This window comes from Ruditapes philippinarum, unplaced genomic scaffold (genome assembly GCF_026571515.1).
Source record: "Ruditapes philippinarum isolate M1 unplaced genomic scaffold, ASM2657151v2 ctg1996_1_1_1_1, whole genome shotgun sequence".
In the NCBI taxonomy this organism is placed as follows: Eukaryota; Metazoa; Mollusca; class Bivalvia; order Venerida; family Veneridae; genus Ruditapes; species Ruditapes philippinarum.
In genome coordinates this window covers 56,381-70,994 of record NW_026862680.1, presented here as the reverse complement: position 1 = coordinate 70,994, position 14,614 = coordinate 56,381, and positions in this window count along the sequence as shown.

Genomic DNA, 14,614 nt, shown 5'->3' with positions numbered 1-14,614 from the left:
TGACAACTATGTGATGTATTCTTTTCAAGATAATCAGCGGAAACCATTTTGACATTTAAGGCCCCTGTGACCTTGACCTTTGCCTTGTGACCCCAAAATCAATAGGGGTCATGCACTAGTTATGATCAATCACTATGTGAAATATAAAGACTTTGTGATTAACAGTTTTAAAGATAATCAGCGGAAACCATGTCGTCTACCGACGGACAGTCTGTTATGCAAGAATATGATGCAAGAATAGGATGCATATGAAGCCATTATAATATTTTTGTATACTTGATTATACAAAACATTTGGTCATTTATCTTTGTCTAACATGTAATTTAAAAAACAGGGATTTTGAAATAAATACTGCATACTTATTATCTGCATTTTTGTAATTTACCATGGGGCCCTCTTATCAGCAGGAGACCAGTGTAATGAAAACAGCCACTCTCCAGAAAATACAAATACACAGCATGATTTGAGACTTTCCGCTTCTATTAAAGTATTCTGATCATGCATTATATATTACAATCGTGACTGAAGTTAAAAAAAATATTAATGTCCTGGACAGATTTTTTTTTATCTTTAAAAATATGCAAGCATTTCAAAATTAAATACTTAGTAATCACAGTATATGATATGTTTTTAGAATCAATGTATCAATATTCTTTTACAATATTTAACTCTAAGTTATATATAATATATAGTTTAGAATGACAAAATATGTGGATAAATATTGATATGAAGTACGTCTTTCGAATTTAGTCAACACTGATATGGGATTTTACACAAACAAAAATCCGCTTTAGAAACAAATATATATATATATATATATATATATATATATATATATATTCTTTTCTTACATCAGCTTAAACAATGGATGGCCTCTTGTTATGCAATTATCCATTAAAACATTTAAGTGTCACCTTCCCTGGCCTGGCTGGTCATATGGTCTAGTGCACAAGAAGTGCACACGGTGTGCACTTCTAGTTCAGCTCTAGTGCACTAGAAGTGCCCAAATGTGGGAACGTTAGTGTGCACTCAACTGTATGTAATTACTGAAGTTTGACATTTTCATTTTATAGAATTAGCATTTTTTTAATCTTAGATACAGCATAAGTGTTTAATATTGTTGACATATAATTATCATTTTTTCTGTTAAAAAGGCAGCTCAGATTAGGTTTAGATTTATTTTCTTTCAAAGTCCTTCTTAGTAAGATTTGAAAATTGACCTAAAATTGACAATTGTACATGAACATGTCTTGATAATATTTGTTGGTATATTTCACAAAGACTTCACACACACACACACACACGCACGCACCAACACACTCACGCACACACACACGCACACACGCGCACGCACGCACGCACACACACACCAACTCACACACACACGCACTCGCATCTTTGTTTAATGGTGCTAGAGTACACAATAAAGGTTATATAATAAAGATCATTTGCATAATTATGACTTTGTGGAAAAAATACAACCAAAAATAAAAAACTTTACAGTGTTGTTTATTGTATTGATATTGAGAATCGCAAGTAAATTTATGTTTCCACTGCCAATTAATATTCTTATTGCCCAATTTCATGTGTACATGCTTGTAATTGATATTGTGTTATATGTAAGTATTTTATTGTGTACATATTAAGTGTGTATATACCCTTCACACCATTTTTCATTAAGTGCTGTGAAATTTGAGGATATTCTCCAGTGTTGAGGAAAATTTGACTGAAAAGTCAAGATTCACAAGTCATTGCTGGTTTCATTTGATTCATTTTCAGCAATCCATAAGTTCAATACATTAAATTTCCAAATTTGATATCAAACAATAAATTACATTTTTGAACACCCCTGCAACATTATTAAATTAATAAGTCTGTCTTGTTTAGCTCATTTATTTGAGATATTTGTTTTCTATTCACATTTTAGCATAAAATGTGACAAATTTTTTTACAGATTTTTTTTTTCAGTTTTAGCAATAACCTGTTGCATAAATACACATTTCAATACATTTGATTGATTTTTTATATTAACATTTATATTGTTTATCCTGTTATATGTCAAGTACTGCTTTCATTAATCATTATAATTCATTAAGTGTAATAGATGTAAAGCAGTCCATGCTTTTTCCAAGCTTTTCCATGCTTTTCTAGCTCTGGTATGTTTTGACTAAATATTTGAAACAGGTCAAAGTACATTAGGTTTACTTTGATTTATAAATAAGTACATTGATCTTGAACTCAAATAGAATATTTCAGTGAATCTTATTTTGTTATTTTAGGCAGATATAAGTTCAACTAATACATATATATTCAGGTGCATTTTTTATGCTGCATGTTTATGTTTCAATTCAGCATCTTATTTTTTTACACCTGCCTTGATCATTGATTTTACATCCCACATCATTGCTTAAAGATGGAAAAAGTCTCAAAGGATGAAACTGTAAGTGCCACAGGTGAGACAAAAACTTCTCTTTCAGATGAATATATGCTGAATACACTCTCCAACAAATACACTTTCACCCCTTTTAAGCTTGATAAAAATGAAGGTGCAAAACCCAAGGTTCCACCCCTTTTAACAACCCTTTGCTTGTTTCACCTGACACACCTAGTAACTTTTCTTTCCCTTCTCCAAGCAATCCTACCATTGCTTCAAAGCCACCAAATATTCTACCTTTTTCTGGTGATGAGCCCTTGGCTAAGGGTGAGATATCCTTTTATGAATGGCGTCATGAGGTGCGTTGTCTTATGAGAGACTCTTCTATTCCTTGACACCAGGTATTACAAGCCATAAGGACTTCCTTAGAGGCACAGCGGGGCGTCTTGTAGTTTCTTTGGGTGATTCTGTCTCTGTTGATTCAATTTTACAGAAGAAGAATAACAAGTATCAGAACAAACAGCAACAAAACAGATTTAACTTTAATTCTTCAATACACCAAACTATCAGCCACCTCTGAAACTGGCCGTACAGAGGAGGGAAATTCTTAAGGCCAACATAGTTCCCTATATAGAATAGTTGGAGATTGAAATATTGCCCCTATTGTTTTTCATTATGTAAATACTTATGGTCTTATTGATACAAGGTCAATGGTTTCAACTGTGTCAAATTCATTTTATCAGACATTGCCAAATAAGCCAATATTGTTAAACGTTGCAAATTTTGGTGTCGACCTGAATGTTTCTGTTGCCAATGGTAGCCCATTGATTATTTTTGGCTACATGGAAGTTTCCATTCCCGTTCCGGAGCTCGATATTGAATTGCCAGTTCCAGTTTTAGTGATACCAGACACACATGCATCTGGTACATGTCCTGAAATTCTAGGCACAAACGTTCTAAGGTACTGCAAGGCAGCTGCCTACAGACAACCATCCAATGTCATTCCAAGTACATGGGAATTGGCTTTAAATTCTCTTGTCACTGACCAAGTATTTGTAAGATCATCCGGTGCAGGTTGCTCCTTTTGAATTTGTTACAGTTCATGGCATTGCTATAGACCTAAACTTTAGTGCTCAGAAAGTAATCACGGAAAATTTAGACAATTCTTCACTCTTTGTTAGGCCACATGTTGTAAATATTCCGCAGTTTGGTTGATGTGCAAAGATACCAGTTCGTTTGTATAATATGGCATATCCACCTGTTACTATTCAACCAAGATCAAATTTATGCGTTGTCAATGATTTCAAGGTCATTGACAGTCTTGCTTCTCATTCTTTTCGGACAATTTGTTTGATGAACTTGGAATCAAAATTGACAAAAGCTCTCTTTCGCCGCAACAAATATTTAGGCTTCAACAAGTTCTTGGCAAATGGAGTCATGTCTTTTCTGGAGGACTCACTGACATAGGGCATTGCTACTTAGTCCGTCATTAAATAGTTTTAAATATCTAGCCCATTCAAACAACCATATAGAAACAATCCTCCTGGAATGTATGAAGAGGTAAGGCAACACCTCAAGGATATGCTGGATAGTGGTGCAATTAAGGAAAGCGACATCCCCTTTTCATCAAATGTAGTTTTAGTAAGAAAACAAGGATGGTACTCTTAGATTTTGTTTGGATTTTCGTATGTTCAATTTTCGGATTCGCAAGGATGCATAATAGTTACCTAGGTTCTAAGACCAAGTTGATCTCCTTCTTGGTTCTACTCTTAACTTGACCTTCGCTCAGGTTATTGGAATATTGAGATGGACGAGGAATCTAAACAATATACAGTTTTTCCGTCGGCAATCTAGAGTTTAATGAATGTCAATGTATGCCATTTGGACTTGTCAACTCTGACACAAATTTTAGGCGTGTTATGGAAAAATCTTTGGGAGACCTTTTACTCAGAGAATGCCTAGTTTTCATTGACGATATTTTGATATTTTCTCGTGCATTTGAAGATCACTAGATTCGCCTAGAAAAAATGTATTTTGTAGACTTTCTGATCATGGCCTAAAACTCAAAGGGTCCAATTCCGAATCCCTGAAGAAGTCTGTGTCTTATCTTGGCCATGTAATCTCTGAACATGGAATTACTACAGATCCTGAAAAGATTAGTGCTATTGTTAATTGGCCAATTCCTATAAATATTTCTCAACTTCGTTCTTTTCTCGAAACTGCAGGATTCTACCGCAGATTAATCAAGAATTATTCTAAAATTGCTCATCCTTTGAATTAGTTACTTGATGGCCATGGCACAAACAAATCTAAATCAAAGATTGAAGGTATGAAGAGTAAATCACCAGTTCTTTGAATATGGAGTGTTGGTCAACAATCAGCATTTGATACTCTTAAAGAAAAGCTCGCTTCACCTCCTGCTTCTGCAGACTTTTCCAAAATTCTGGAAACAAAGTGAAACCAAACCTTTCATAGTTCATATAGATGCATGTTCTTCTGGTCTAGGTTCAGTTTTACTTCAGCAGGAAGATAATAATTCAGAGTGTGTCATAGCTAACGCTAGTCGTTGTTTAAGATCCAGTGAACGGAACAATCTAGCCCACAAGCTTGGGTTCCTGGCACTCAGATGGGGTGTAACAGACAAATATCATGATTACCTATATTGCAACAAATTTACAGTCATGACAGACAACAATCATTTATTTATCTAATGACTACTGCAAAACTTGATAACAGGCCACATGGGTCGTTGCTCTATCTTCATATGATTTTGATTTAATTTATAAATCAGGTCATTTAAATTGTGAATGTGATGTTTTAAGTATGTTTACTGAAGCCCCAAGGTATAAGAATTTTACTATGCCTCCTCATTCCGCTGTTAGAACATCTGAACCTGTAAAATGGGCCTTCGAGCAGCTTAAAAATTGAGAATGGTGTACTGCAACAATAGATGGTGAGCCTGTCAGACAATTGCTTTTGCCGCCTGCTTCTTCTTCTTATCAGACCGTTGCCTTTCAAGGTGTCCTCAAAGGGCAGCGACAAACTTCAAGGCCAATGCAACTTGTTTGCATGGTCTTTCTCAACTTAGAGTAGTCAAAAGGTGGGTACGAGGATGTCTTAGTCATAACAGACCATTTTACTCGTAACGCTACGGCCATCCCCTGCCAAAATCAGAAAGCCACAACCTCGGTGTGAGCCTTGTATGAGCATTTCATCATTCATTATTCCTTCCCAGAGCAGGTACATTCTGACAAGAATCGTAATTTCGATAGCAAGGTGGTTAAGAGCTGTGTAAGAAAGCCAATATTAGGAAAACAAGGACAACACCATTTCACCTAATGGGAAATCCATCTGCAGAACGCTTCGATGGAACCCTTAGTCGCATGCTTCGTAACCTGGCAGATGACCACAAAACAAGTTGGGTCGAATTGTTCTTTCCTCACTGCCAAGCATACAATGCGACTAAGAACTCCTCAACTGGATTCCCATCCCAATTCTTGATGTTTGGTTGGCACCAACGTCTCTCAGGAGCCGCATATTAAGGCACAGCTCCTGGGAATGAGTCTGATGTAAGCCATGCCTTATATGTTTCCAGAATCCAAGACCGTCTGAGATATGCCTACAGAGTTGCATGTGAAGCAGCTAAGCAAAGAGCCTAACAGAACAAAAGGCAGTATGACAAACGTGTATTTGAAAACAAGATCTCCGTTGATGATATTGTCCTTGTCCTCAAAGTTTTTTTTGCAGCGAAGACAAAAACTTGCTTCCAAATGAGAGAAAGATCCTTAAAAAGTAAAAGAAATCTCTTATAAAGGCTAGCCGGTATATAAAATATGATAAACAAGATCATCAAGGAAAGGCGGCGTTCAATGAACACAGCCACCACCAAACCAAGTAAAAAGAGTCAGTGGCAGTCCAACTAGGACTTGCAAAGGACCTATTCACAACCTCCATTGCAATTTACTACTGTCTTTTGTTTCAATATCTGATCCTGAATAACCCCTTTTCCTTAAAACTGGCTGCAAGACCACATCTTTGCAAACTATTGCTAAGGAACGAAGAGTATGATTGCGATACTAGTTCTTCTGAATCAAGCTCATCTAAAGGAATTTATATAATACCCCAGAGAAAACAATCTCATCCAGGTACAAGCTCTATTACAGACGTGAATCCATCTACTCCATCTCATCAGTCCACTCCTATACCTGTTGTAACACCTAGTAGCACTCCAATCCAGACTCCTCCTCCAGTACCGGTACCCAGGCTTAGGTGAACAAGACGTCCACCTGAGTGTTTTAAAAAGCATGAATTGCAGCGATTTTTTAAGGGAGACACAAGCAAAATATGTTTCTCCGTTTTGAACTTTTCGTTCATTAATCTGTAAATGTCCTCAAAATATACACTAAGCAGTCACAGGAACAAAACTTTTCTCCTTATAAAGAATAAAAATGGTGGTTTCCTAACCTGACCCACGTGATCGTTAAGATTCCACAATAGGTGTTACAGTGAACCCTCGAAACGTTAAAGAACGTGTCAAATGAATGATTTAGGTTTGTATCGATCATTTAATATCCACAAATGTTTGTTATCATAACATCAGGGTTTGTTCGAGTCACATGACTAGTTTTAAAACTACTCGGTGAATCTGTCGGCGTATAAATTTAATTCGACATATACAGATAAATTTAAGATTCAAACCCAAAATTCATAGAATTTATACAGAAATTCATGCTAGGACTTTTACAATGTCATTATAGCGTGTTTCGGGACCATGATATTAATTTTGATATTTGTGTCACTTATTTGCACGAGTATCGCTTTAAATATGACAACCTTTGTTATGAATAATTATAATTATGTCCTGATAAATATTTTTTAAAAGTTTTAGTCATACTTTCGTTCCGTCTGTCTGTCGGTCTCTCTGTCTGTCCGGCTATCTGTCTGTCTGTGCGTCCCCATTTCATTCGTGTCCGGACTGTAACTTTGTCATTGCTATTTAAAATAGCTTGGCACAAATGTAAACAACATCCAGGCAATGTGTCATGTTTAAGAATTACGTCCCTACATCAAGGTCAAGGTCATACTGACATTTTGGAGTTTCACATTAACACAATTATAGTTAATAGGTACACACATTCGTGTCCGGACTGTAGCTTTGTCATGCATCGTATATTTTTAAAATAACTACGCATAAATGTCTACCACATCATGAAGATCTGTCGCGTTTTAGAATCATGTCGCTACATCAAAGGTCAAGGTCACACTACTATTTTGAAGTCCCCACTTACACAACAATCGTGTCCAGACTGTAAGTTTGTAATGCATAAGGGTTTTGAAATAACTTGGCACAAATGTCTATCATATGACAACGTTGTGTCATGTGCAAGAACCACGTCCCTTCTTCAAAGGTCAAGGTCACACTTTTATTTTGAAGGTTCACGCTATCACAATTAAAGATTAAAGGTACATACATTCGTGTCCAGACTATAAATTTGTCATGCATTGATGATTTTTAAATTAGTTTGGCACAAATGTCTACCACATCAAAATGACGTGTTGGATGTAAGACCCATATTCCTACCTCCAATGTCAATGTCACTCTTATTGTTTGAAGGTATGTATGCTCATAAGAAGAGTTTGAAGGCACACATTAGTTTCCAAACTGTCCAATTGTCATGCACTGAAGGGTTTTAAAATAACTTTGCATAAATGTCTACCGCATCAAAGACACTTGTCCCAAGATATAAGTTCTGCTATGAATAGCACTTTATTTCACAAGAACAATATTGAGCTATCAGTTACTTTCATTCTCTCTTCTTTTCATAATAGAGTACTTAAGAAACCTTTTCGGGAGCATTTGTCCCTTGAGTGGCAGCTCTTGTTTTACATATACTTTGTTATCCAACACATTGGAGCATCTACAAAAAGATGATTGTAGGGAATTGAAAAAATAGCGTCTATTTATAATTTTTATTTATTTTTTCGTAGATAAATTATACTTGTTCATGTGCAAAAATATTATTTAATAATAAAGAAACATTTTAACTAGATCGAAATTGTCTGTTTCATATTCCGAGAAATTTATTACGTTGGTTGTATGCATAATACGTATTGATGCATGGAGGTGTCAATTCTCTTTACATTATGCACTAAAACACAAAACATACTGTTTGAAGTGTTCGCCATTCCTTTCATTATCTGTTAATATCAAAATTTACAAATAGGGGTGTCGATAATTCTTATATTAAGGAACATTGTCTATCGCCTAAATCGTTTACCACCTGACCATTCTCTTATTAGCATAATAACGTAGTGCTCTGTGAGTGTAGAGACCCGCTTCGAATACTGAAAAGGGCCTTTTTCACATTTGTTATTTGTTTTAAGAAGTTGCCTTTTCAACAACCCGTAAATTCCATTTGCAAAATGCTATTCAAGAACATTATATACACACATTCGCACCCAACAGGTTAGGTAGAAGACACACAGGTAGGATTAGGGTGATAAATTGGCAACGGAAAAAAAATGTCCAAATGAGCCAAAATTGTTGAATACGTGGCGAATGAAATTCTGAATTTCAAACTGAATAAAATTGATAATACTATTCAAACTGTTCAATCACAATTCAAAATCAAAAACATTCAATTTTGCTTAACCGTCATAAGTTTAATTTTGAATTGTGCAAAATATTATAAAAGAGAAAATGAAAAGTAACGTGACACGTTATAAAAAAATATTTTGAAAGTAAAAACATTATCAGAAACTGTGCACAATTGTAGATTACCATGTTCATAGACTGAGATCTTCATAATATGAGCTCTCTAACCACTTCGCTGCTTGGATTCATCTATATCCACTTTTATTGTTCTATATTGTAATAAAAATGTAATATTTGAAGAACTACCACAACCCATTATTGGTACGACCGATCAATGAAATTTATTCTTAGATTAACGAGCAGTAATTGAATTTAGAAGCATGGTACATGTATTTACTATGCAAATTTAACAACACAGCCAATGTATACATTTCGTATACTATTTATTTAAGTGTTTGGTTTGCTTATTTCTAATATTACACTTTAATTTAACCAATTCCCTCATGAGCATATTGTGAAAAATGGCCATTTTTCATTGAAAAGCCTCCTGTTACAAGTTTAAACAGCTATGAAACTATGAAAAAGGCTTCAATACTAATCAAACTTGGCACAAATGTTGACATGACCATTGCCGTTGTAACGACATGCTCAGTCTTAAATTTTCTGTGACCATGGCAACGAGGGGTCGTCTCAAAATTGCCAAAAATCACTATTTTGCCTCGATTCAAAATTTATCTCAAAGGAATTTATCTCAAGGAATTGAGATAGAGTCAAAGGCATTTGCAGTGTTGGTAACACGTTACCTTATGATCGATCTGGGGTCATTTTTAGCCTCTCACAAGTCCAAAATTTTCTTGGCGATGAGGGAGACTACCACCCGCCTTCAAGCCCCCCCCCCCCCAAACAGAAGGGGGCAACATTTCTCAAACGAAAACATGTATTTGGGACCCAAAGAGGACATTTTTTCACTACTAGAGGCCTAAAGAGGTGGGGGTGTCAAAAGTGCGTTGTTTATATTAGGGAAAGGGTTAAATTGACATTATGCCCATCCATAAGTAGATATAGAGTGAACAGGTGCAGGAACATTTTCTCATAATTCCTTTCAATTTCATAATTTACTTCACATGCACGATAAAAAAAACTCACTAGGCCCTGCGAAATGTGTGTTATTATCCGTTGAAATGTATCTGTAACTTTCAATTTATAAAAAAGATTTGGCATATATTTAGGTAGATTTATTTTTTACTCTAAACATTTTTAAATATTATGTATTGGTTAATCACAATTATAACGACCATTTTATTTAAATATACAGTCAATGAAAGTAAATTGACAATAAAAAAGTGAGCATTATGTCACTTTGTGTGTGAGTGACATTAAGCCTTTCATATAATATGAAGATAACAGATTATTTATTAAATCTATTACTACAAGATACACATGCATATGATACGGATTCAGACATACAAAAAGGATAAATCACGATAATTAACACTCAACATTTAACATTCTGTTTCTCGTAATCAGGGTGTCTTTAAACTCACATGCTTATCTTTTTTCATTGTCAAGCCTTTCTATCAAAACATTAACTGTTATTACGGTGATTGAACAGTCATTATTAAATATGTAGCATTCAACACAAAAAAAAATGCTTAAAAGATAAATCATTGCCCCATTCTTTTTAATGAATTGAATTTTACCGATTCATACCGATGGATATTAATTGATATTAAGGGTCACGGGGTTACTGATTATTCAAGCAACGTTAACCATGAAACTGACAACAAATATGAAAATTTGAATTTACCTGTTTTCAATAGTTTAAACAATTTATAAAGTGGTTCTGTTCTGGTTAAGACCGTGTGATAATTACGCGAAATCACGCGTGAGTTATGCGGCGGCGTTAAAAAGACACGGTTATGGGTAGTGCCCTGATAATCACACGCACAACTTTATATTTAATCAGCTTCATCCGAATGATAAATCCTTTTCTTCTAAAAGATAGTTCTGCGTTTAATGATGGTAAACTTTTTTTAGAACACAACTATTTGTATTATTTGATTTATCATCAAATATGATAAACAAGATAAACAAGGAAAGGCGGCGTCCAATTATCAAGCCGCGTTAGAATTACATGGTTGGAAGTAGTGCCGTGATAATAAGATGTACGGTCTCAAATACTCTCCAAATTACATGAATTATATAGATTATACCATTTTATTTCAAAATGAATTCCGCATCTAATGGTATAACTTTTGTGCGAATGCTATGTTTTCCCAAAACGCGGGAATATACTAAAGGGAATCCACTGAGGTTTTTGATGGGACTGAAAATATTTTTTCCAGATAAATGTACCATTAGATGTATTGTTAGACCACTCACCTTTGTGCAAATTTCAGATCATTCGCGCACTTGGATTTTACACTGCACTGCTGATGTGTCCACTGTAGCTTTATGATATTTAATAAAAGTTGGGGTTTTTTAACATTTAAAATAAACTTTTATTTTTTATTCCCAGCTGTAATAAAACAATATGAGATAATATACATGACATGGTCAACCTCCTGGACCTCATGAGAGCTAGCACCGTCCAAAACTTTTGTCAACTCTAAAAAGTGATAAAGCTTGTGGACCCGACAACCTAAAGCTAATAGTTTTAAAAAGTCTGTGTGTCCAAGTTGCCCCTCTGATCACTAGCCTATTCCAAAAATCCCTTGATACAAGAATCATCCGAGGGGACTAGTCAAACACAATCCTGCAAACTTTAGACCTACATCTCTCACCTGTGTCCTCTGTAAATTACTTGAGCATATAGAAGCATTTAACATATCAAAAATTTCCAGGTTAATAACATCCTCTACGACTTACAACATGGGTTTAGAGAAAAAAGGTCACGTGAAACTCGGCTGCTAGAACTCGTAGAAGGCCTATCAAGAAACTTGATACAAGGCCACCAGACTGATTTAGTTCTTTTAGATTTCTCGAAAGCGTCCGATAAGGCTAACCATCTCAAACTCCAATCAATAAAAATTGCATCAACACGGCGTCCAAGATAACACATTGCAATGGATAAAATCATTCTTGACAGGTCGCCGCCAGTCTGTTGTAGTAGATGGGGAAACGTCAGATTAGGTCCCTGTAACATCTGGCGTCCCCAAGGATCTGTCCTATGTCCCCTTCTTTGTTCTGTTATATTTAATTTACCTGCCCCTGAAAATTTACTTTCACAGATCCGGTTATTCGTCGATGACACTGCTGTTCATATAGCTGTCAATCACAATTCCCAAGAAAAGATCTTACAACAAGACATTGACAGGTTACAACTATGGTAAAGCAAATGGGACATGGAGTTCAACCCCTCTAAATGTCCTGTGCTTAATATCACTAAGTCAAAACACCCATTCAAGTCAAATATTCACTCCATGGCCAATTCCTAGAAAATGTCAATGCCGCAAAGTACCTGGGTACCACTATCTCCTCGGATCTAAACATGTCAATTAGGTTACCCCTCAGCCCTTAGACAAATTAAACTCTAGACTTTCTTATAGGAAACATCCCTTCTTAAAATTTAAGCGTAAGGGAATTGCATACCATATGATAAACAAGATCAACAAGGAAAGGCGGCGTTCAATGAACGCAACCCCCACACGACCCTGCAACATCCTGGTTAGAATGCCAGTTCGGTCTGGTGTCCTTACACTCAGCAGAACATCCAAAAATGTTGAATGGTCCAGCGCAGAGGTGAAGTTCTACGTACAGCAGTGTCTCCCTTATGTTAGATAAGTTAGGTTGACGTTCCCTGGAAAATAGGTGAACTGGAACCAGACACCTAATGTTTTACAAGATTGTGCATGGACTGGTTGCAGTGCCCAGCCCATACTCCCATATATTCAGACATTACTCCGTCTACCAGACACTCACACCTTCTTTCACTCAGGCAGATTAATTACTACAAATATTCTTTTTTTTCTAGCAGTTATAGTCCTCTAGAACTCACTGCCATCTAAACGTGTGCAGGTTCAGATTACTTTTATTCTCCTTTACATTTCTTCTTTTAAACTCTCGCAAAGACACGCACCTGCACATAATGCTCGAAAGAGGGTGTTGCAGGATAGATAGATAGATAGTTCACACTTTCTTGACTTCCGGTCCGCCTCTGTTTTGGTATAGACCACCCTCATGGTCTGCAAAATCCCAAATGTACGGCCAGTTGGGACTGTTTAATGTCACCGAGGAGTTTTTTGATAATCCTTAAATATTTTTTTACATTCCAATAGGGTAAATATGTCTTATTATTCACGTGACATTTTAATAATCTTAAAATCCTTTCAAGTTATCATCATCATGTTAAATAAAATTCACTGGTGAGGAGTTATTTAAGGCTCCCCCCCCCGCAAAAACCCCAGAACCCCTGAAATACCATACCGCAGGTAAACAGCTTAAACATTTTCTCTCATCTTTGCATTGACATAACTCCTACTATATTGTAATTTGTTCTTTTTCATTGTAACATTTAGTGACAAAGTGAATTGACTTGGAGTTATGTACCGCCATAGCTTCATATTGGACCCTAAAAAGTAGGTGGAAATGTGCAGCCTGACTGGAGCTCAAATCTGGCATGCATTGAATACCATTCCATAGCTCTACACTAACTGAGATATAAGGTTTCTTTGCATATCTTCATCCCTTATTATTGAACAGTTTATACTGTGTCATCCCTGCCATAATTTTTCCACAGTACATTTCTTGAATAACAGAGTATCCTTTTTATAAGCTATATATCACATTTTGCACAAAATATCATATGTCAGGGTAAGAAAAATGTGCCGTTTGACCAGAATCAAACCTCAGAATATTATACATGTAAGTGGGCTGTACTGACTGAGCTATCTAGCTGGCATGTCATTAATCTATTATATGATGCATGGGCATTTCAATCAAAGAAACATTCATATTAACAGAAAATACGATACATATAACCAAATAAGAGAGAAAATGGAAGCTAGAAAAAAGGATGTTAAACTAATGGAGAAAATAATATTTTATGACTTACTGCAAAATAACTTCAAAAATAGGTCAAATGTTTATAATTTTGTTGTTCACGGCAATTTCTTTTGGTTTTCAGTTTTTTCTTTATTTTAAGGGATGTAACTCATATTTACTAAAATGTTTGTTCTTATCGTCTGTCTATCTTAGTCATTACAGACTCTTCTATCTGTATATAAACATAGAAATACATCTTTTATATAGAGTAAGATGAAAAAATTACCAGTTGAAGAAGTTCATCAAATAGATGGAAGTCAAGGAATGATGAATATATGGATAAAAATATTTTTTTTGACTGGCTTTATATACATTAAAGTTGGTTTTTCTAGTTGTTGCGGCTACGAATTTTATAATTTTATATTTATTCATTTAAGTTAAGATTTCATCTTAAAGATCTTTAAAAATCTAAATAAATTAATATTTGTGGTTTAAGGGGAATTTGAAATACTATTCATGCAAAATCAAAGCCATACCAAAGAGCATTAGTAACATGTGTATGTTTTTTATTAACTCGAAATTTCGACGAAGGATAACGGTTTAAACGCCTTTTGAAAAAAAATGTAAATTATACATGTTATACATTGAGAGTTAAGTTATCA